The 25363-nt window shown below is 39.2% G+C and overlaps 1 long non-coding RNA gene across 1 annotated transcript; it reads left to right on the forward strand.

Annotated features, from left to right (window-relative positions):
- Positions 1 to 6835: 6835 nt before the first annotated feature.
- LOC109616115 lies at positions 6836 to 15284 on the forward strand. Its single transcript, XR_002197178.3, has 3 exons — positions 6836 to 7079; positions 12173 to 12315; positions 13201 to 15284. It is a non-coding gene; the product is annotated as an uncharacterized LOC109616115 (long non-coding RNA).
- The last annotated feature ends 10079 nt before the right edge of the window (positions 15285 to 25363 follow it).

Consider the following 25363-nt stretch of genomic DNA (forward strand, 5'->3'; position numbering starts at 1 on the left):
ATAGATAGCTGTAAAATGGCGCTGCCTTCAAGATCAGACATTATTTGGAATTTTCCACGACATTTGAGGAGAAAAGGTGTGATGGGAAGCAAAGGAAGATTATTTGCATTTGACGCAGCCACATCAACTCTGTCCAATTCCTCTTAATATGCAAGTAATTTAAAAGTAATTCAAAGCAATCAGATTACGTTACTGAGTTTGACTAATCAAAAAGTTACGTTACTGATTACAAATGTGGACCGGTAACCGGATTTCATTTAAAAAGTAACCTACCCAACCCTGTTTGTCAACCACTTTGATCTTTCAGTCTTTTCTTGGCACCTACACTCCGACCAACTTCTAAGAAAAATACTGTAAAGCATCGTTAGGTTACATGATGAGCTTATAGGGAATCAGAGCAAGATTCACATTTGTTCAAACGAAAGACACATCAATTATGTCACCTGAATACGACCCTCAATGATTATTGGAACTGTATACAAGATTATTATTTACAGACACATCTTGTTTACATCCAAAACATGACATGAACTGAATAGAATTGTTGTTAGTGACTTCAGGTCCAATGTTTAAAGTATAACTGTAGATGAATGATACTGTCAAAACAAGTTGATTTGAGCCAGACATTGATTTCGAAAATCTTAAAAAAAAAAAACTGATGTAATGGTTGCTGATAAATATGCTGTGGGACAAATTGATTCAGTATACAGTGCCCTATGGAATTATTGGCACCGTAGATAAATATGAACAACCAAGGCTGTGAAAAAAAAGTCTATTAGCTTGATCTTTCAGTAAAAACGAATAATATAACCTTTAAATTAGTGAAGATTGTACAAAGAAAGATAGTCATAAAACGTTATTGTATTTAAAAATATTTAGCCTCTGGCACTCTTAGAAAATCTTATTAACAATATTTTATTGACATACACTCACCTAAAGGATTATTAGGAACACCAAACTAATACTGTGTTTGACCCCCTTTCGCCTTCAGAACTGCTTTAATTCTACGTGGCATTGATTCAACAAGGTGCTGAAAGCATTCTTTAGAAATGTTGGCCCATACTGATAGGATAGCATCTTGCAGTTGATGGAGATTGGTGGGATGCACATCCAGGTCACGAAGCTCCCGTTCCATCACATCCCAAAGATGCTCTATTGGGTTGAGATCTGGTGACTGTGGGGGCCATTTCAGTACAGTGAACTCATTGTCATGTTCAAGAAATCAATTTGAAATGATTCGAGCTTTGTGACATGGTGCGTTATCCTGTTGGAAGTAGCCATCAGAGGATGGGTACATGATGGTCATAAAGGGATGGACATGGTCAGAAACAATGCTCAGGCCGTGGCATTTAAACGATGCCCAATTGGCACTAAGGGGCCTAAAGTGTGCCAAGAAAACATCCCCCACACCATTACACCACCACCACCAACCTGCACAGTGGGAACAAGGCATGATGGATCCATGTTCTCGTTCTGTTTTACGCCAAATTCTGACTCTACCATCTGAATGTCTCAACAGAAATGAAGACTCATCAGACCAGGCAACATTCTTCCAGTCTTCAACTGTCCAATTTTGGTGAGCTTGTGCAAATTGTAGCCGCTTTTTCCTTTTTGTAGTGGAGATGAGTGGTACCCGGTGGAGTCTTCTGCTGTTGTAGCCCATCCGCCTCAAGGTTGTGCGTGTTGTGGCTTCACAAATGCTTTGCTGCATACCTCGGCCCATTCTCCTCTGACCTCTAGCATCAACAAGGCATTTTCGCCCACAGGACTGCCGCATACTGGATGTTTTTCCCTTTTCACACCATTCTTTGTAAACCCTAGAAATGGTTGTGCATGAAAACCCCAGTAACTGAGCAGATTGTGAAATACTCAGACCTGCCCGTCTGGCACCAACAACCATGCCACGCTCAGAATTGCTTAAATCACCTTTCTTTCCCATTCTGACATTTAGTTTGGAGTTCAGGAGATTGTCTTGACCAGGACCACACCCCTAAATGCATTGAAGCAACTGCCATGTGATTGGTTGATTAGATAATTGCATTAATGAGAAATTTAACAGGTGTTCCTAATAATCCTTTAGGTGAGTGTATATTCTGATATATTCTGGGTTTTGGGAACTCTATTGGTAATGACCTCCTGTTACACAGGCTAAACACTCTTAGTCATCCAGCAAAAATGAAATGAGACAAAAGTTGTTTGACTTTCACAAATAAGGCAAATGTTTGCTACACCCCTGAAAATAAGTCACCTCCATGCTAACAAGTTACCATTACGAGGAAGGATGGCCAGAATAAATCTTCGGCTGTCACCAAACCACAAGCATAACTGCCCGGAGTTTGCTAAATGTCATTTGAACTTTCATTGGAACTAGGTTCAATGGTCTGTCTGATGGGACTAAAACTGAGCTTTTTAGCAATAAACACCAGAGGTGTGTTTGATGTAAAAATAGCCAAGTTCATTTAAAGTAAGGTGGTTGATAAGTTGAACATTATTGAAGTAAATCAAGTAAAACACCCAAACAAATGTTGCACTATTTACTATGAAAGACCCATTGAGTCTGCATCATCCCTTATAAAAAATACAGACGGTGTTATCAAATCTCACCATGGTTTGGGAATGAAGACAGATCCCTACTTTTGTTACATTTTGCCTCTCTAGTGTTCTACTATCTGTGGATTAGCCAATGGTGTATCAGATGCCACCCGGGCATTTTAGATTTAGTTAGGAAAAATTGCATTAGAAAAATGGGAAATAGATGAATGAGTAAACTGTCTAGGACTGATGAAATAGTAAAAGGGGCAGTAAATGATAAATGGAAGTGTAAAATTGATTATTAGTATAGTCATTAGGTGCAGACAGGGAAGTAGCTGCCACTGGGAAAGGTGGATATGATTCACAAGGTCCATGGTTTGGAAGGGACAACTGATTGTAATAATGTCAATATCTTCTCTGAATGAGGCCCAGGCATATCTTTCTTTTCAATGTGCCCAGGATTCTTGGCAATAGCCCTATGTGCAGATATCAACAGTATCTATCTAGCTGTAGCCAGCTACCTTTGTTCAAGCAAAGTAAGCATTGGCAGTGAAAAGTTCGTCTTCAGTCTCACAAGCATGGGCTCAATTCTTAACCAGCACAAACCGAGCACAATTGATTGAGCCTATTTTGGTTGAATTTGGAGCATGTTGGGGGCTGAGTGACGTCATCGCCTACAATTAACTGTTTAATATTATAAACACAGATGCAACACAAACAAAAATTTAACAGCACAAACGAAGCACAAACAAGACTATTTTGGTTGATTTTGGAGCATATTGGGGGGCTGAGTGACCTCAGAATGACCTATAAAATATTATTTAATATCTTTAAAATTATAGCAGCACAAACAAAATGTTTAACGGCACAGACCAGCACAAATGGAGCACAAACGATAGAGCCTATTTAGCCGAAGTTTTGCGTTGGGGGACAACTTATTAAAAAAATATTTTTAAATTTTTTTTTCTTATTTGAATAGGTTAGAACTATATGTACATACATGTACATCCATGTCTGTTTATCTGTTTCGGATAGTATATTCCATCTGAGCTGTTTCTGAAAATAAAAAAATCCTGTTGCAACGGTGGCAGTATCTCCAGTTTGATTAGATACATTTTTGTAATTCTTTCAGATTTAAATAGCTGAGAAGTCTCTCCTCCTGGGAAAGTGTGTTGAATGGCTGCTTGATGGGAAATATTGCCAATGCTTAAAAACGAGTTGCTATAGTTACTGCGGTTGCAATATCTTAAATTTGGTAAGAGGTATTTCCGTAACTTGTTTTGATTTGAATAGCTGAGATGTATATCTAAATTAAGGTAAATCTATGTTTGTGTATCTAATTCAGAAAATACTTCCCATTGGAGCTGTTTTTGAAAAGTATGACAAAATGTTGTTGCTATGGTTACTCCAGATGCAGTAGCTTGACTTTTGTTATAGGTATTTTTTTATATTTTTCTAATTTAACTAGCTGAGAGATTGAGGAATATATAAAGTATTGTACTGTTTCTCTGCCTTGCTAGGAAAGTGGGTTAAATGGCAGCTGTTTGGGAAATATTGCTAAAAATAATGTTGTTATGATTACTACGGTTGCAATATCTTGAGTTTGGTAAGAGTTTGCAACAACTGTCACTTTTCAAAAAGTCATTAGAATATTGTAGTGTAAACTATGGAAATCCATTCAACTCAATTAAGTTTTAAATAAAAATGATCAAATAATCAAAAAGATGTATGCAAGCAACTTCATCCAGACCAGTCTACACGTTTTAAAGTTTGATCTGGGTTTGTAGGAGAAGAAGCGTTCTAAAGAATAAAAAGTATGTTTTTGCTGAAGAAGTATGCTTTTGCTGTGCAAACCCCAGTAATTATCTTCACACAGTTTGCTAGCTACGGTAGTTGCATGGCATAACATTAGTTGTGGCTTGTTGATGAGGTCCATTGCTGTTGCCTATGTCAGCTAGTGAATTTAATTCAGATAGTTGAACAAAACAATATAATAATAAATATGATAATCCTATATTTTACTTGCAAACAATGTAATACCAGACTAGCTCATTCAAGCCAATTAATTGGTCATTCCAATTTACAGAGGTGGAGCCAAGCAGAATTTGCTGACTGATTATTTTCCAGGGTATTTCATTGTGATTTTGTATTATTACTACACAATAAGAATGTAAGCCAATTAAGTAAATTAACAAAAACCAATAACCAAAATGTTTGATAAAACAGTACAGGCCTGTACTGCAATATTTTTTAAATAAACAGTATAGGGCAGTATAGGCCTGTACTGTGATATTTTTTAATATGTTTACTGTAGTTCAGTTTAATATCTAATATAAACTTTGCATTTGGTTTTAGATTGAAAAGTTGCTTAATATAATATAATGGGTATATGTATGGTTTTCTGGCACTGTTCATGGTGCTGTAGTGAAAAGGATTACACTTAAAAACTTTTAAAACTGTGAAATTATGCACCAATATTTATACAGGGTGAAGAACTATTTTGCATTTTATTGCATTACATAAATATTTGATCACCTACCAACCAGTAAGAATTCCGGTTCTCACAGACCTGTTAGTTTTTCTTTAAGAAGCCCTCCTGTTCTCCACTCATTACTTGTATTAACTGCACCTGTTTGATCTTGTTACCTGTATAAAAGACACCTGTCCACACACTCAATCAAACAGACTCCAACCTCTCCACAATGGCCAAGACCAGAGAGCTGTGTAAGGACATCAGGGATAAAATTGTAGACCTGCACAAGGCTGGGATGGGCTACAGGACAATAGGCAAGCAGCTTGGTGAGAGGGCAACAACTGTTGGCGCAATTATTTGAAAATGGAAGATCTCCCTTGGTCTACTGGCTCCATGCAAGATCTCACCTCATGGGGCATCAATGATCATGAGGAAGGTGAGGGATCAGCCCAGAATTACACGGCAGGACCTGATCAATGACCTGAAGAGAGCTGGGACCACAATCTCAAAGAAAACCGTTAATAACACACTACGCCGTCATGGATTAAAATCCTGCAGTGCATGCAATGTCCCCCTGCTCAAGCCAGCGCATGTCCAGGCCCGTCTGAAGTTTGCCAATGACCATCTGGATGATCCAGAGGAGGAATGGGAGAAGGTCATGTAGTCTGATGGGACAAAAATAGAGCTTCTTGGTCTAAACTCCACTCGCCGTGTTTGGAGGAAGAAGAAGGATGAGTACAACCCCAAGAAACCATCCCAACCGTGAAGCATGAGGGTGGAAACATCATTCTTTGGGGATGCTTTTCTGCAAAGGGGACAGGACGACTGCACCGTATTGAGGGGAGGATGGATGGGGCCATGTATCGCGAGATCTTGGCCAATAACCTCCTTCCCTCAGTAAAAGCATTGAAGATGGGTCGTGGCTGGGTCTTCCAGCATGACAACGACCTGAAACACACAGCCAGGGCAACTAAGGAGTGTCTCCGTAAGAAGCATCTTAAGGTCCTGGATTGGCCTAGCCAGTCTCCAGACCTGAACCCAATAGAAAATCTTTGGAGGGAGCTGAAAGTCTGTATTGCCCAGCGACAGCCTGAAACCTGAAGGATCTGGAGAAGGTCTGTATGGAGGAGTGAGCAAAAATCCCTGCTGCAGTGTGTGCAATCCTGGTCAAGAACTACAGGAAAAGTATGATCTCTGTAATTGCAAACAAAGGTTTCTGTACCAAATATTAAGTTCTGCTTTTCTGATTTATCAAATACTTATGTCATGCAGTAAACTGCAAATTAATTACTTAAACCATACAATGTGATTTTCTGGATTTTTGTTTTAGATTCCGTCTCTCACAGTTGAAGAGTACCTATGATAAAAATGACAGACATCTACATGCTTTGTGTGTGGGAAAACCTGCAAAATCGGCAGTGTATCAAATACTTGTTCTCCCCACTGTTCTCCTTTGTCTTATTCTGTATTTTTTTTGTCTCTATCTTCTACACCTGGACACTTTTTTTTATTTCTTTATTTAATGTAAAGGCCCTGAATGGGTTGAGTTAAAGATAAGGTTGTATAGAAAAATAGCGTTCGTGCTACCAAAAATCTGTGCAAACGCTATTTTCCTATACAACTCTATCTTTAACTCAACCCACCCAGGGCGATTTTTGCCCACACGCTGTCTTTAATATATTGACATTGGCGCTTTTAATTTGAAGGTTTCTTCATTATAATACGACTTGGTGACGTCATCGTTAGTGCTGCTGGTAGAATACTGGTGGGTTGAGGTCTATATTATCCAGAAAAGTGTGCACGGTTGCATACTTTGTAAATCCACAGTAGTAGACCAGACCATTTGGGCACTTCTTGTTTACCATTTCCAGCGCACTATGGTTTGTGACAAACGAATCTTCGTCTGGCATACTGTATAGTATGGATAGTTTTGGGATGCAACCTTTGACTCGAGACTTCAGATCTTACAAGTTAGCGTGGAAAAGTCCAGTATGTTGTCAAATCAGTTATTGTCCGAAAACTGTCTATTGCATTCCCCACATCGGCACTTTTTGAGACAACAGGACTGTTACAGGTCAGCAAATACTATCTCAATCGTACAATGTTTTCTAATGTTATAAATGTGTAAACTCAGAATCTTAGAAACGTGCCATTATGATCTTTAAAGCTAGACTTGTTCTAGTTATGCACTAGTGTTCTGGACATGTTTTGGCGTTTTCGTTTCTAAATATGTTTAGATCCTGAGAAAATGAATGTTTTGAGCTCATGTTCTAATCACGTCCAAAAGAAAACGAATTAACTACAATATGGGATCAGCGTTTTGTGAGCAACATTAAAGAAACACTGCTTTCCTTTGGAGCTGTTTTTGGAATATTTGAAAAAGTCCTGTTGCTATGGTTACTCCAGTTGCAGTATCTCAAGTTTGGTAAGAGATATTTTCATTATTGTTTCTGATTTGGCGTTTTCGTTGCTAAATTTGTTTAGATCCTGAGAAAATGAATTTGTTGAGCTCATGATCTAACCGCGTCCCAAAGACAACGAAATAACTACAATATTGTATCAGTGTCTTGTGAGCAACATTAAGGTCACGAAAATTAGGACATTTTCAAAATAAGAGACCAACGTATTACTTCAAAACTGACATGGGGTTTTTAATTGTTCAAGATAATGTACCTCTCAAAACATTGATAGCAATTCATATTTGATCATATTTAAGAGTAATTTCAATAAAAAGTGGGTCTTAATACCTACTTTTTATTGAAATTACTCTTAAACACGTTCCAAGAGCAAAATTCAGACAATGCCAATGACTGAATATGGAATACATATTGCCTCGTAGCTCATAAACGACTGAATATTTCACAGAGAAAGCATGTAGGAAATGTTCAGGAGAGTGTGTAGAGTAAGACAAACCTGTCTAATCATGGGGAATGGTGTGCTACATCTAGCAACACAATATTTTCCACACCCTCTTTAGGCCCCAATGCAAAACACTATAATAGACAGTTCACGTACATATTGCCCTATACAGAAAAATATATTCTATATGCCGCAATTAATGTATTGTAGGAAATGTTCAGGAGATTACAGAGGGATTATATGCAAAAACATCAAGGGGCACTGTGTATTTGCATTTGTTGCTGCCATTTTACCCCGCCCATACCATTGGCCACAATGTAACTCAATGGATATGAAATACATATTGGCCTGTACAGAAAAAAAACAATTCTATACGCCGAAGTGAATGTATTTTAGGAAATGTTCAGGAGAGTGGATAGAGTGAGTATATGCAAAATAATCACTCTATAATCACTCTATTTGCAATTGTTGCTGACATTTTCTTCCGCCCATACCATTGGTCAGGATATCAAGATCCTGAAATACACCAAATATTCTGAGAGCCACAGTGCATGCGCAATCTGTACATCTCCTTCTTGTTGCCAACAACTGGGATTTCAATTATTTGGGAGGTAAGAACTGAGTTGATTTGATTTCATATAGTTATCTGCTACACGGGACAAAAAAACCACAAGAATATCTGGTGTGGTGTTCCAAACAGTTTGTCTAATCGATACACCATCACACTGACTGCATTTCTTGGGTACCAACAGTTTGAAGCTCTGTTTTTTGGCCAAATTTGACTCATTACACAGTGCATTCGGATCATTGGTCATCCGTTTCTTTTCTTTTAGACTGACCGAAAGAGAACTTATAGATTGAGGAACCTGAAAAGACCTACAGAGATGCTTTAGTGCTTTTCTCCTCTCCCAGATTTCCTCCGGTTGCGGCAATACATGTTGTCTTTTGGGATTTCAAACTTAGATTTTCTCACATATGTCTCTCAGGCCAGCTTTATGAAGAGCACACAATATGCAACACATTGTCAAACGTCAGTTCTATGTTTTTAATCATCAAGTATTAGAACTTCTGTGTTTTTGAACATTGCCTGACTAATGACTATACTTTTCTTATTCTGTCTTAGTTTTGACTTCGACTTTGATTCTGAAAACGTCTGTAATTTGCATTTGCAAATGTTATGGGCGGAGTAAAATGCCAGCAACAATTTCAAATACATAGTTCCCCTTGATTTATTTAGCATATAATCACTATCCATTCACCTGAACATTTCCTACAACACATTTTTACAATATACACTGTGCAAAGTGGCATAATAGATTCATTTAATATTATTAATATTGTGTTTTATCGCGGACCTTTATTTTGAAGACAAAATCCGAAAACCATAAGTCTTATTGTTGCTACGGAATCTCTAATGTTGCCAGCATTACGCTAGTGCCTCATACTCCGCTGCCTACAAGTCATACCTCCGTTTCATTATCCGTTTTGTCATTTCTTGACCCACTTCTCGCTATTTTAAACTGTTACTTGAATGACCCTATGGTAACGTGTGGACAATTCCTCCGGTGGCTACTTCCATCTACTTCTTACTAAAACTAGCTTGTTAAAAACATACCTTACACATAATACAATTAAAAACAGTACATGTAAAACCTACATCCAAATTATAACAATATGCTTTAGAATACATTAGCATAGCTAAATAGTATTACTCAACCCAATAATAATATCTATAGAATCACTTCAGCTAGACATAAAACAGACTGTGTTTCCCATGTTATGGCTATCCCAACTGAACAGTCTATAATATTACTGACTATGAATATTACATTTGCATTATTAGTATTAGCTTACTAACAGTATCCCTCGAACACTGTTGTTTTAGCTAGACACCAAAACAGCTGTTTCACATGTTTATATCATCCTAACTCAAAATTCTTAAAAGGCCATACACTTACAGTTGTACATCGACAATGGTTTTATTATTTGCATAGATTTGCCAAAATGATCAGACAAACTATTTCCTAAGCATTCAAGCGAGGAACACCAAATCAACTCCTACAATGTATGTGCATTAACAAGAGATTTTATCTGAAGGAGACAACTTGTATAAATTAAGGCTAAATACAAATAAAACTAAAAACGAATACACAATCCACACTCCTGCCCTACAATTGACATTCTGGGCACTGTCCAGGAAATTAGGGGTCTGTCAAATATTCACGGAGAACCCCACATTTCCGTTACCGGAGTATTCCACACATACTTTCAAAAAGCAATTGCACTCCCTGCAAATAAAGATCTCAAATGGGATACAAATGTTTTCCCTTATAGCCCGGGGAATCTTGTTGAGGTTCACTACACCTAAATCAAGAACATAGAGTGAATGAGCATGCTTATATTTACAATACTACCCAACACAACATAATACACAAAACTGGTAAAACACTAACAGCAGACAGATTACTGTCATATATCAATCAACTGTGATCTAGCATATTATAATGCTTTACCTCAGCTGCCCTGAACACAAGTTTGATAAGAGAATGAGTGCAGTTAGTTCAGCCAGGGAACCCGAGTGGTCATTGCCTCAGCAATACATCAGATGATGTCGGAATCGCGTCGACCACAGTCTCAAGATTCCTAATCTAAAATGGCGGTGTTTTTTAGTTGGTCAGGGTATTCAATCGGTCTGCTATTCTGCTGGTTGTCTTGCATGTGGTTGCTAAACTCCGGAGTCATTGCTACGATCGTCTTGTCCATGTCCTGGTTCATATCCAGATAGGTTGGATTGTCACACCACAAGTAAAAGCAAAACATAAATTCAGTAGACAAAGGAGAATCAATAGTGTACACAGTGATTTGGTAGCAGTTGGTATACACTTTCCTAAACAAATAAAATTATAGGCGATTATAACTGTCACCTTCCGAATGTTATTATCAACAAAGGAAGTTTACATTGACTAGGTTATGTAGCTAGCAGTAATATGATGTCAATCCACTTTTTTGAGCAGAGGTAAGGATATGGGATAATTAGTTTAAATTAATCATAATTCACATTATTCTATAGATGGCTACAGTGTGGTAGTACAGTGAAGTGTTTTTGTATTTGACTACATCATATTAGATAAATGTGCATTCATCATCTTCATAAAACCCCCCAGGTGCACCAATAGTCTTGGACACCTTTACCCAGGGCCGTTGCCAGGAATTCTGGGCCCCCTGAAAATATTTATGCCTGGGCCCCCTCACTTACAGTGGATATATAAAGTCTACACAAATGCCGGGTTTCTGTGATGTAAAAGAATGAGACAAAGATAAATCATGTCAGAACTTTTTCCACTTTTAATGTGACCTATAATGTGAACAATTCAATGAAAAACAAACTGAAATCTTTGAGAGGAAAAAAAAGAAAAACCTTACAATAACCTGGTTGCATAAGTGTGCACACCCTTAAACTAATACTTTGTTGAAGCACCTTTTGATTTTATTACAACACTCAGCCTTTTTGGTAGGAGTCTGTAAGCATGGTACATCTTGACGTGGCAATATTTGCCCACTCTTCTTTGTAAAGGTACTCCAAATATGTCTAATTGCGAGGACATCTGTGCACAGCCCTCTTCAGATCACCCCACATATGTTCAATTGGATTTAGGTCTGATCTCTGACTGGCCTATTCCAAAACGTTAATCTTCTTCTGGTGAAGCTATGCTTTTGTGGATTTGGATGTGTGCTTTGGGTCGTTGTCGTGCTGAACCTGGCATTTTAACAGGGGTGTTTCGACTTTTTATATCCACTGTATAGATGACATTGAAGTTGGCCCTGGGTTAAGGTGTCCATTGGGGACATTAAAAAAAATTTAATTCAATACATTTTAGAATAAGGCTGTAACGTGAACAAGCAGTGGAATCTGAATACTTTCAGAATTCTGAAAGTGCTTGTATATTTGGAACTAATTTATGGACAATTGCTTTAGAATTTAACAGGTAAACATTGTTAATGAAATACTACAGGTATAACATTGACAATGAAAATGCACCTGATACAACATTCAGATGATTTGTTTGCTACCAAATCTGACACTGTACTTCATAGACTGCAAGATAATTTTTTTTAGCTGTTAAGAGGGAGAGTAATGTTTTTGCCTTTACTTTATCTATTTCACCTTGTCACTGGTGTATTGGAATAAGCTTTCATCTGAGGAACCTGTTTAATTATTCTGCCTAATTATTATAAATAATTTTACATTTCCACATCCAAGAGCAGAGGAATAGGGTGCACACCTGAAACTGTTTCCTTGGGCAACAGGTGAAGAAATTCGGAATTCTAAAGAAAGTGAAGCCCAGTGGATCCAGGGATGGCATCTGTGAAGCAAGAAGACTGCAGTCAAACACTGGGAAATGTCATTAAAGATGAAAAAGAAGAGAATACTGGGGTTGCAGCTAATCATGGTAAGTACTGTTTTTATGTCCAGGGGTTTAAAGGATTTCAATGAGTGTGTCGATTTTCATGGAGAATTGTTGTGAAAATGTTGTACATTTGTATATTATTTTAATGTCATAGAAATTCTTCCTCAAAAAGATTCCTTGAAACCGGAGTTTAAAATAGACTTTTATTACAAAGTAATAAAGCTGAGATGGTCCACGGAACCATCCCAGTCTCGTGTCTGCCCTTAGATCCAGCTTCAAGGTTACTCAGTCACGCATGCTCATCTCCTTTATGCAAATGGGTTCCCCCTTTTGCACACCACCACCATTATTTCTTAGTTCCCTCCTGGTTTGGTTCATACTCCTTCTTTCTCCAGTTTCCCCCCCTCTCTTTGGCATACTTTCTTAGGCATGATTCTAATTGTGGCGCAGCTCTAAGCAGTTTCAGAAAAAATATTATGAGCCCTTAGCTCAAACATCCCAGTTCAATGTTTTATCAATTAACACTCAGTTGGTTATACAGATGATTAGATGATTTATACATAGTTTTTCTATCTGCATTTCATCAGATTATGCGGATGAATATTCCATATTACCAGGCAACTTGATTGGGGAAAATGTGTTTACAATAACATCCTTATCAACATCATTATTCTCCACATTGTTTTATTTACTGTGTATTTATCTGTAGTAATTTGATTGCAGAATAGACACAAAGCAGTATATCTTTGTGGTATTCTTAATAACTAGTTACATTATTCTGTTTGTTAAACCTGGATGTTAATATCTTGTTGGTCTTCCGCTATTACACTTTAGTTTTAATTGCATTAATTGTCCTGTTACCTATTGCTTGCCTATGGTATTGATATATGTATTACTTTAATAACTCTTCTGATTCCTTTCACACAGCTGAGAGTCCTGAGGCCCAGACTTGTATCTCTGGAGCACAGCATCAGGAAGACCACAAAAATCAGCAGCCTCACCACTGCCCTCTTTGTATGAAGAGTTTCAAATCCATGACAACGCTCAAAAGACACATGCCTTGGCATACCAAAGATAGATCATACTCCTGTGGTGACTGTGGCAAGCGCTTTAAAACATCAAATGCTCTTACAACACATCTGAGAGTGCACACAGGAGAGAAGCCATATGTCTGCTCTGATTGTGGGATGAGTTTCTCTCAAGATGGTACTCTCAAAGGACACCAGAAAATACACACAGGAGTAAGGCCTTATTGCTGCTCTGATTGTAAGATGGCTTTTTCTCGGCGTGGTACTCTCAACAATCACCGGAAAATACACACTGGAGAGAAACCATATCACTGCTCTGACTGTAAAAAGGATTTTTCCCGACTTGGTACACTCAGAATTCACCAGAAAATACATTCTGGAGAGAAACCATATCATTGCACCGATTGTATCAAGTGTTTCATTACATCAGCTGAACTTACTGTTCACCAAAGAGTGCACACGGGAGAGAAACCTTATCATTGCGCTGTCTGTGGGAGGAGTTTTTCAAGACTTGATACCCTAAGAAGTCACCAGAAAATACATACAAAATAGAAGCTGTAGCAGTGTGCTGCCTGTGAGATGAAATTCAGTGACTGTTTATTATACAGTTGCAAGAAAAAAAGGGTAAACCTTTCTCAATTACCTGTATAAATGGCTCCTAGAATCCACGTCATAACAGTAGGTAAGCAGTGTGACGGAAGAAAGAACACACACATTTTTACTTTTAAATGTACTTTGAAAACAACAGCATATGTACCTAAAGGATAATTACATGTAAGGCTAGAAAGGCACACAAAAGCACTTCTAAAGACATGGGCTTACAGTCTCACAGGTTGTTTAAAAATTGACAAGCAAGATCCGCTGCTACCCTCCTTGGAGTTGAGCATTGAGCAAAGATTGCAGCAAAGACAAGTCGTATAATGGTCAGTGAAGTGGAAAAAAATCCAAGGGTATCATGGATTTGTAGGCATCTCTTGCACTTTTTGCCGGACTGCGTTAGCATAGCTGGCCAAGAAGAGCAAGAGTGACTGACTCACCGACCGAACTAGCTTTGTTAAATAGTGTATTGGTTAGAGACACGGACTGTCATGCAGGGGACCATGGTTCGATCCTTACCACAGCCTAAACAAATTAGTCAATAAGATTTGTTCAGGATAGACTAGAACTTTGTGTTAATGCGAATGGACGAACTGCAGCAGCAACAAACATTGCTCTGATTTTCGATTAACATAACATAGTTCAAATGGCATAGTGACTAGCTTTTCTATTGTCTATTTGTTTTAGAAATAAATAAACCAACCATGTAGTGGTTCAAGTAATTTTTTCATTATAGGCACTGAATAGCTATTAGCTAGCCATCCTCAATATAGTGTAGTGGTTAGAGAGGTGGACCATCATGTTGGCAACTGGGGTTCGATCCTCACCATAGATCAAGCAAATTAGGCATTAGGATATGTTAATTTTGTTTTCAATTTACATAGCATAGTTCATTTGACGTTGTGGTTAGCTGTTCGACTGTTTATTTGTTTCCTAAAGAAACAAATCAGCCATGGAGTGATTTGAGTCATTGTTTTTGTTATTGGTACTATATAGCTGTTAGCTAGCCATCTACAGTAATCTTCTAGTTAAATGTGTTGAATGTACCGTAGTGTAGCATTATACCTGTTGTTGGTTGAATGTTAACTAATGTAGGGAACTGTGCAGTTTTTTTAGATTTTGCATATATACTCATGTAATCAATGAATGTATCAGTATGTTAATCACACTCATACAGCTAATCAGTATGGTAAACTGTATAATCATCAATATACAAGGCCTGCACCACCAATATTTAACAACAATGGTTTGTTGGGTGAATTCCAGAAAGATAAGAATTAATAGTGGCGGATCAAAGGGGATTAACATAATTGGATGGCCAGGTGGTGTCATGCAAGATCGTACTGAATAAAATTTAGTGTCCGAGGTTGGAAAGGCATTTGTTCTGCAGACCAACTGTGCTTTTTTAAACCTTCATTAAAGTCTATTTTTGTTCCTGAGTCTTTGCATCTTTTTGGCTGGAGATCTGAATTATTTTCCACAACATAATCTTGGCGTCACAAACAGGATTGGCATCAGGCCAGAACTGGCTGTCGACTGTGTGAGGTGCTGTGGGTCGGGTAACACAAACAACATGTGGCCACGCTAAGAGGTAAGGATGTTCTTACTTTAATTTAGTGATTTGTGTGACTGGAAACACCTGACCTGGCAGTTTGGCACTACGTAGGGCCTTTCCAAATTTAACAAACCTTTCTTGATTGATTCAGTGAGGAGTTTTTTAATAAAAAAATTGGGGGGTGAAATGGCATGTTACACATTTTAGGTTGGACACAACACAACAAGATGTATATATACAGTGGTGTGAAAAAGTGTTTGTCCCCTTCCTGATTTCTTATTTTTTTGCATGTTTGTCACACTTAAATGTTTCAGATCATCAAACAAATGTAAATATTAGTCAAAGATAACACAAGTAAACACAAAATGCAGTTTTGAAATGAAGGTTGTTAATATTAAGGGAAAACAAAATCCAAACCTTCATGGCCCTGTGTGAAAAAGGGTTTGCCCCCCCTGTTATAACATAACTTAACTGTGGTTTATCACACCTGAGTTCAATTTCTCTAGCCACACCACAGCCTGATTACTGCCACACCTGTCCTCAATCAAGAAATCACTGAAATAGGACCTGCCTGACAGGGTGAAGTTAACCAAAAGATCCTCAAAAGCTAGTCATCATGCCGAGATCCAAAGAAATTCAGGAAGAAATGAGAAAGATCTCAATTACTTTCTAACAGTCTGGAAAAAGTTTTTAAAGCCATTTCTAAAGCTTTGGGACTCCAGCGAACCACAGTGAGAGCCATTATCCACAATTGGCGAAAACATGGAACAGTGGTGAACCAGGAGTTCCAGGAGCAGTGGTGAACCAGGAGTTACCCCAAGAGCGCAGTGACGACTCATCCAAGAGGTCACAAAAGACCCCACAACAACATCCTAAGAGCTGCAGGCCTCATTCGCCTCAGTTAAGGTCAGTGTTCATGACTCCACCATAAGAAAGAGACTGAGCAAAAATGGCCTGCATGATAGAGTTCCAAGATGAAAACCACTGCTGAGCAAAAAGAACATTAAGGCTTGTCTCATTTTTGCCAAAACACATCATGATGATCCCCAAGACTTTTGGGAAAATACCCTGTGGACCAGAGGTGTAAAAAGTACAAAGTAAAAGTACTCAACTGGGTTCGGCGGTGTTCATCACTTTTGGGAAGTATCTAATTAAGATCTAAATAACCAGGTAAAGGGAGTTCAAAACTAACTAGTGATCAATTAAATAAAAAGGAAGAGTGTAAATTATCAATTAAGGACACTGATGAGTTATGAACTCTGTTTACATGGTCATTTAACCCTTCTTTAGGAACTTTCCAAAACACAGCCGAGTACTTCTACTTTGTACTTTTTACACCCCTGCTGTGGACTGGTGAGACAAAAGTTGAACATTTTGGAAGGTGTGTCCCCCATTTCATCTGGCGTAAAAGTAACACTGCATTTCAGAAAAATAACATCATACCAAAAGTAAAATATGGTGGTGGTAGTGTGATGGTCTGGGCCTATTTTGCTGCTTCAGAATCTGGAAAACTTGCTGTAATAAATGGAATCATGAATTCTGCTGTCTACCACAAAATCCTGAGGTAGAATGTCTGGCCATCAGTTTGTGACCTCAAGCTGAATCAAACTTTGGTTCTGTAGGACAATGATCCAAAACACACCAGCAAGTCCACCTCTGAATGGCTGACGGAAAAAGAAATGAAGACTTTGGAGAGGCCTAGTCAAAGTCCTGACCTGAATCCTACTGAGATGTTGTGGCATGACCTTAAAAAGGCAGTTCATGTTCGAAAACCCTCCAATGTGGCTGAATTACAACAATGCTGCTAAGGGTGGCCCAACTAGTTATTAGGTTGTAGGGGGCAATCACTTTTTCACACAGGGCCATGTAGGTTTGGATTTAGTTTCCCCTTAATAATAACAACCTTCATTTCAAAACTGCATTTTGTGTTAACTTGTGTTATCTTTGATGATCTGAAACATTTAAGTGTGACAAACATGCAAAAAAAAAATGAAATCATGTAGGGGGCAAAAAATTTTTCACCCCACTGTATATAATTAGGTATGAGGGTTGGAACTAGTATAAGTCCTGTGCTCCCATCATGGTCTGTTAGGGCCAACCGTGAGAGCTGGATGCAGGCAGGATTCGTGATACCGGCACAACGGCCCGAGTGACTGCATGGGACGAATCCACTGCGCTGAGTCACCCTCAGTAGGTGAAGAAGACTTCTGTGGGACAGGACCGGGCGGCTTTGAATTTAGCTGTATGAGTGTGTCACGCGAGTATCACCTCAGACATAAACTTTGGGGGACAGCACGGGCGGGGGCTGAATGAGTGGCCACCTCTCACAGGTGTTTGGGAATCCGCTGCTGTTAGATAGTAGAGCGTGAATGGTTAGGGCCAAGAGTGGGAAAGCATAGCACTCTCCTGCTAGGACGCGTATTGAGGAGTGAGTTAACGGATGTGTAGGCGTAGACAGAATTGTTGAGAGAAGTGTTGAATTGTTTGTTGTCAAGGAAAAGTGAGTTGGGGAAAGTAGAAGTAGAGGAAAAGTTGGAGAAACACACAAATACAATTTAAAGAGCTGCCAGAGACACATACCCAATAAGCTGCAATATCACTGTCACCACCCATTAGGTAACATTATTGAGGATAATAGAGACCCTTGGCCGAGAATCAGATATGAGAGAAGTAGTATTAAGAGAGCAGATTTGGGGCATTCAAGATATAGAAGTCACGTGGGTTCAGGTGGCAGGAGCAGGAATTTGGTCTAGTTTCCCAGAATTAGATGTACCAATAATTAGGCAGTAGCAAATAACAGGAGATAAAGTGGGCTTTTAACTGTTACGGATGGGGAAACTGTAATCTTGATTAAAATAGAGATGTGTAAAAACACCATTTGAAAAGTAACGTAATTGACTGACACTGGAATAAAATTATGTAATAACATTCCAGGAAAATTGATTAGTGTTTCTGAGTAATCATTTGAGTATATGGTTTAAATATAAAGATTATTCTATTGTATCATTTGAGTAAATGTTGTTAAGGCCAGGAGTTGGTGGCTGAGTCGGATCAGAGAAAAGACCGGTGTGAAAGTTAGTGGCAGTTATCTCCAAGGGGGGAGCTAGCCAGACCAGTTGGCGGTCATCCTGGAGGGGAGAGCGCCTGCCGAGAAAGAGTAGATATAGTTTGCTAATTAGACATAAAAATGGCAGGAACAGTTGAGATTTTAGCAAGAGGGTTTCCTTTGTGTGGACAACAGATTAAAGCCGTTTCTGAGGCCCTAGAGAAAAGGACTAGGAAAATGACAACAAAATGGCCAAAAAAGGGAAATTTCACATAACATTATATGAGTTAATTGATAATTAAGAATTAGTAGAATAACGATAGAACCAAGAAGCATGATGAGAAGCGTGGAAGAGAGAGGTGATTAAGATGTTCCTGGAAGAGGGGAAAGGTCAGCTTGCCAGTATAGCCAGAGCGAGAAGCATGCTGCAGAAAGGTGAAGAGGCAGGGACTGCAGAGAAGGCAGGATGGGCTGATAACCCTCCGCCATACCACAGGACACAGTGTCCGGGTGGTGACAGGTGTGGTGGAAATAAAAGGAGAGGCTGAAATAGAAGAGAAGGTGAAACCGGTAGGGACTTCCATCCCGATGGGGGAGGATAAAGAGAGACAGACTTGGACTGAGAGTAGACTGCTATAAAGAATGCTTGGATATGCTGGCGCTGAGGGAGCAGAATGAAGAGGATGCAGAGGAAGGGCAGAGGAGAGTGGCTGAAAAAGAAAAGGGAAAGAGAAAAATAATGGGCTATTAGAAAGAGAGAGAGAGAGAGAGAGAGAGAGAGCTGGAAGGGAGAGTAGGAAGGCTACTCCGACAGAATGAAGAGCTGCAATATGAGACCTTGAAAGAGCTACATGGGTTGTGTAGTCAAAGAGAAAGAGAGGACCAGTTATTGCAGCAGCGATAAGGAGAATCCATGGGAAAACAAAGGACCATTACAGGAAACGGGTCGAATCAGTAAAATGTGGCAGAGGCCCAAATGGAGTGTTTGCGAAACTTGGGAACACAGAAAGCGTTGGTAGAGACACCTGCTCAGATGCACCTGCATCCTGATTAAAGGATTTGAACCTCTGTTTGTGCCATGGGCGTCACAGGATCTGGAGGGTCTGGTAGCAAAACTGCCCAATCTCCATAACGGAGCTGGGAGGGTAACAGTGGAGAAACTGCTGGCAGTGGGGGACCTAAAGGCCTTGCTGGTCAGAGTGATGGGTACGACTAAAATGGAGGCAGTACTGCGAGATGGTGGCCTGACACATGATAGGAACAATTGAAGGGGACCCATACAGACAGCGACTATGGGGGGGCTTAAGGGCCAAATACCCGGCCATAATAGACTCTGTCCTGATGGGAACACGACTGGGAGAGACAGAGAACCCAGCTGTATATTTACAGACACAGCTAGAGAAGTGGAGACAGGAAACTGAGAAAGACCCTGAGACTGATAATTTAGTGTCCTTTATGTTCAGGAAGGCGCTGGTGGGAGTGCTGCCAACTCCTGTAAAAAAAACAAGCTGGAGGATGAAGTGGCATTGACGAAATCCAAGCCACACAAGGAGTTCAGAGACTATTTCATTCATGCTGTGGAGAGACACAGACAGAGTGAAAAAAAGACTGTCTGAACAGGAGATGGAGATTCAGAGGAAGCTCAGCCAATTACAACTGAAAGAGTTCACGAAAAAGAAAAAGACTCATGCCCCAGTGGTTACAGTGGCTGTTTCTGAGGAAGGTGCCATGGCACCTGTCCTCCAGGGAGGTCAGCAACCACCAGAACAGCCACAGGCCCCTCAGTCACCCACCCCACCAGGAGTGAATGTGTTTACATAGCCCCCGGGGCAGTGGCAGCAAAAAGGTCAGAGGAGTGGGTCAAAGGATCAGAATAAGGGACCCTAGGTATCCAGTGGGGATTGGGGTTGTAACCAGGCATACTAAGAGTAATTGTCCTACAAACCCATGGGTCCCCAATCAGAACCCCGGGCGTTGGGCCCCCAGACATATCCCCAGAAATAGGCAAAATCAGGGTTCTGGTAATTGGCAGGGTAACAACCAAACCCAGGGAGCATGGCAACAGCTTCAGACTCAGCCCCCTCAGGGTCCTGTGAATCCATGGAGCCTTCAAGAGTACTGAGGGTGCCCAGAGAATCCAAGCGGGGAGGGTCAGTTTGCAGCAATAACTTTGCAAGCTGATAAGGAACCGATGACAGTGGTACCTATTTAGTTTAGAGCAGAAAACACTCCCAGGAGAGGGTTTAAGAACACTGGGGAGACACAAATGTTTCCAGGCCAGTGGAACGATCACAGTAGGACGTTTCTCAAGGCGCAAAGTTATTGTTAATCTGGACAAAGGTGAACCGACAATGGTACAGTCAGGCTAAGGGTTCTACTTAACTCAAATCGCAGGACGAAATAGTATTTACTTAGAACAGGAACAGGCCTTAGCTGATGTGTTCTGGATGTGTGGAGGAAGGCAGTTACGACCAGTACTGCCAAATGTTTGGTTGGGGACGTGCTGTGGTGAGAGTGGCTCAAGGGGTGACTATCATATAGGGCCAAATTGAGCTCAAATGTATTGACTGTAGGAAAGGAAAAACACTACTGAAATACTTCGTAGTAGGAAAAAACGAAATTCGATCGTATGAAAAAAATATATTCTAGCGTGGAGAAATTGTATCCTAAAATCATTTAATGGATTTTTGCATCCGATCTTAAAATGTCTTTGTTCAAACACGTGTTTTCCCCGTTCGCTTCTTCTTACGATTACATTTTCTACCCACCTTCGTTCGAGTCATGTTTTCTCAAACATGTTTTGAGCCTCTATTGGCGTGGAGGCGGGGCTTTATCTGGGCATTGAATTCTTGCACCCGATTTGCCATGATTCACACCATTATAAGGTGAATATCATAGCCTTTCCATGCACTGCTTTCCCAATGCAACCTGTGGAGAGAAGTTTAAGAATTGTATAAACTAGGCTAAATGTGTGAAAATCATGGTTTACAATGTTTCCTACTTATAGTGTTGATGTTAGACCAATGTGTTCTGAACAGACAGTTAAATAGGTTGTCAACAGAACAACCGGTTACCAAAGAACATTGTTTGTAGAACCATGTACTGATCGAGTCATTTTTGGAATTTAAATACCTTTATAAACACCAGGAAATACATTCTAGTATGAAAGCTTATTTTCTGCTCTGACATTGGAAAGTGCTTCTCAAACACATTTCTGAAATTGGTTACAAACAGCAGAGAAGTCTATACTCTGAGCATACTGTGGGATGAGTTATAGTGGATAGTCATCTGTTATGTATATATTCCTGTGACTCTTGATGTTACAGAGATTACCAAAAGGTTGTTTCTACTGTATGTAGCAGATGTTTTACTAAAACCTTGAGAACGATTTTAACCACCTGTTAAAATACGTATTTATGATTCATTGCATACAAATGCTGGTCAAATAATTAGAATATCATCAAATGTTGATTTATTTCAGTAATTCCATTCAAAAAGTGAAACTTGTATATTATATTCATTCATTACACACAGACTGATATATTTCAAATGTTTATTTCTTTTAATTGTGATGATTATAACTGACAACTAATGAAAATCCCAAATTCAGTATCTCTTTGAAAATGTGAAAAATAATTAAGACCAATACAAATATTTTTTTTTTTAGAAATGTAAGCCAATTGAAAAGTATTAACATGAAAAGTATGAGCATATACAGCACTCAATACTTAGTTGGGGCTCCTTTTGCTTGAATTACTGCAGCAATGTGGCGTGGCATGGAGTCGATCAGTCTGTGGCACTGCTCAGGTGTTATGAGAGCCCAGGTTGCTCTGATAGTGGCCTTCAGCTCTTCTGCATTGTTGGGTCTGGCGTATCACATCTTGCTCTTCACAATACCCCATAGATATTCTATAGGGTTAAGGTCAGGCGAGTTTGCTGGCCAATTAAGAACCATGGTCCTTAAACCAGGTACTGGTAGCTTTGGCACTGTGTGCAGGTGCCAGGTCCTGTTGGAAAATGAAATCTGTGCCTCTCCTCTCTTCCTCCAGACTCTGGGACCTTGATTTCCAAAGGAAATGCAGAGAACGTAACTTTGGACCACTCAGCAGCAGTCCAGTCTTTTTTGTCTTTAGCCCAGGCGAGATGCTTCTGACGCTGTGTCTTGTTCAAGAATGGCTTGACACAAGGAATGCGACAGCTGAAACCCATGTCTTGCATACGTCTGTGCGTGGTGGTTCTTGAAGCACTGACTCCAGCTGCAGTCCACTCTTTGTGAATCTCCCCCACATTTTTGAATGGGTTTTGTTTCACAATCCTCTCCAGGGTGCGGTTATCCCTATTGTACAATTTTTTTCTACCACATCTTTTCCTTCCCTTCGCCTCTCTATTAATGTGCTTGGACACAGAACTCAGTGAACAGCCAGCCTCTTCAGCAATGATCTTTTGTGTCTTGCCCTCCTTGTGCAAGGTGTCAATGGTCAACTTTTGGACAGCTGTCAAGTCAGCAGTCTTCCCCATGATTGTGTTGCCTACAGAACTAGACTGAGAGACCATTTAAAGGCTTTTGTAGGTGTTTTGAGTTAATTAGCTGATTAGAGTGTGGCACCAGGTGTCTTCAATATTGAACCTTTTCAAAATATTCTAATTTTCTGAGATACTGAATTTGGGGTTTTCATTAGTTGTCATTTATAATCATCAAAATTAAAAGAAATAAACACTTTAATTATATCAGTCTGTGTGGAATGAATGTATACATTATACAAGTTTAACCTTTTGAACGGAAATACTGAAATAAATAAACTTTTAGATGATATTCAAATTATATGACAAGCACCTGTATGTGTTGTAAAATGTATGTAGTATGATTTTTTCAAATGCATCTCCAGCATTTTTTTTTATACTTTTTATATGAATTTGGTAATATATTTGTAAATGTATAAATTACATTTCCTTAAATACATAATTTATTTTTTTAATAATTCTTTGTATTTTTAAATGTATCCCAAATATGTTTTAAAAAATATATTTAAAATGTATTAATTTTCCATATGGGAGGAGAAGGACAATGAGTTGGATGAATGGATTTGTATAGTTAATCAGAAGGAAAGAGAGAAAACGCAAAAGGAGGTGGTCAACGAGGCCTTTGAATATGTCTTGAGCAGATGAGGGAGAATACAGTGTGCTTGTTCATCAGATGCGTAACTTGGACGAAAAGATGCATTTTAAAGACTTCTTATGTAAACCCCTCCCTCCGCCATCCAACCAATCATCGTTTGTGTGGCTCTACGGTTGACATATGAGTAGCACGTAGCCTGTGTGGTCTGGCTGTGCAGGCCTGTGCGGCTCTCTGAGGTGTCCGCTGAACCTACGGAGATGCGTTTGACATTGAAGGATAAATCAAGCTTTACCAGGGCACCTATTGTAACAGAGTGCAACTCCCAACAATCTAATTATACCACAGGTAAGCAATATCTTGTCTCCCCACTGCTTTGACCAGTAGGTGGCAGCAAAATAACATGAATGAGTTTCTTGTAGGAAGATAAACTTTGTGCTCTGTTCCTTACAAAACCCAAAATAGCATTTTGCTTTACATTGTCCTTGAGACCCCTTGTGTTTAGTAAAATAAAAGACAGGTTGGTTCTGTATGACAAAAAAAGAGTGCAAAAAAAAGTGTGTACAACAAAAAAACAGCCAAAGAAAGAAGTCACTCTTCTTTAGTGTAAGAACTAGCAGGACCTTCCGATTTTCCTAATAAAAATGTTATTGATTAATTATTAAAAGAAAAGTTGAAAGATGGCTTAGTCTTTACCAGTGGAAAGTTGTGCATGACAATAACATAGCACAGAGCTTGTTACACTACTGGAGCCCTCAGGTTTATAGTGAATTCCAAAAGAATTTGGGCAATGACACATTTTATGTAGTATCACAATTACAGTTCAAGTATCAAAAATAAAGGTTCTCCGGAGATTTGAGATGTTGCAAGAGCAAAGATGCATGCAGAGTTGAAGACAAAGGAAGAGAGAGCTTTCCCAAATCCCACTCCGATTTACATCCCAAAACTAAAGTTGTGGGGTTGGATAGCTAACCTAAAGACAACAAGACTTGTCCTGAAGAATAGACCCCTTATCAACATATCAATCTCATATGACAGATTGATGTTATCTCAAGGATCAAGTAGGTTAGGCAATTAGCAGCAAACAATTCATTCTGCATTCACACCTTACAGAAACATCTGTTGACCAACAACATTACAATGATAGCCTATGATCAGGCTAGGACAGAAATTATGTACATATTTTACAAATGGTTGTACTAAATAATGAACAATCTAGCATATAAATAAACATAGAATGTACATTTTCCAGTTCAGTTTCATACTGAGAGAGGTCTGAGATGTAACTTGACCCTGAACCACTCAGTGTTTTATAGATGTAGAGTAACAGTATCTAAAGTAAATTCTGAGATACACAAAGCAAGGGCAGAGACCTAAGAACTAACGTCATGAGTTCAGCTTTATTAGTTTTTTTAGAACTTAAGTAGCAGTGTTCTGAATGAGGTGCAGTTCCCTAAGGGCTGAATATGGTGATCACCAGTTATAATTAGACAGTTGTGCTAAAGATCTCCAGCTTAATACCACGTTAGACACTTTTGGACTGTCTCAGCATGTGAAAGGGCCCTAACATATTTGAGAAATATTGCACCCCCAATATGAGGATGTTGTAAACCAGATCCTTTTATTCTCCATACTTTCTTCTTGCATTCACTCTTCAACATGTTCATATTTAACTGTCCATAATATCTTTTCAGACAAAAAACTCCATATATTATTTAACCATTTATAGTAGAACTTTGCACAGCAATGTA

Source organism: Esox lucius, chromosome 9, assembly GCF_011004845.1.
Source record: "Esox lucius isolate fEsoLuc1 chromosome 9, fEsoLuc1.pri, whole genome shotgun sequence".
In the NCBI taxonomy this organism is placed as follows: Eukaryota; Metazoa; Chordata; class Actinopteri; order Esociformes; family Esocidae; genus Esox; species Esox lucius.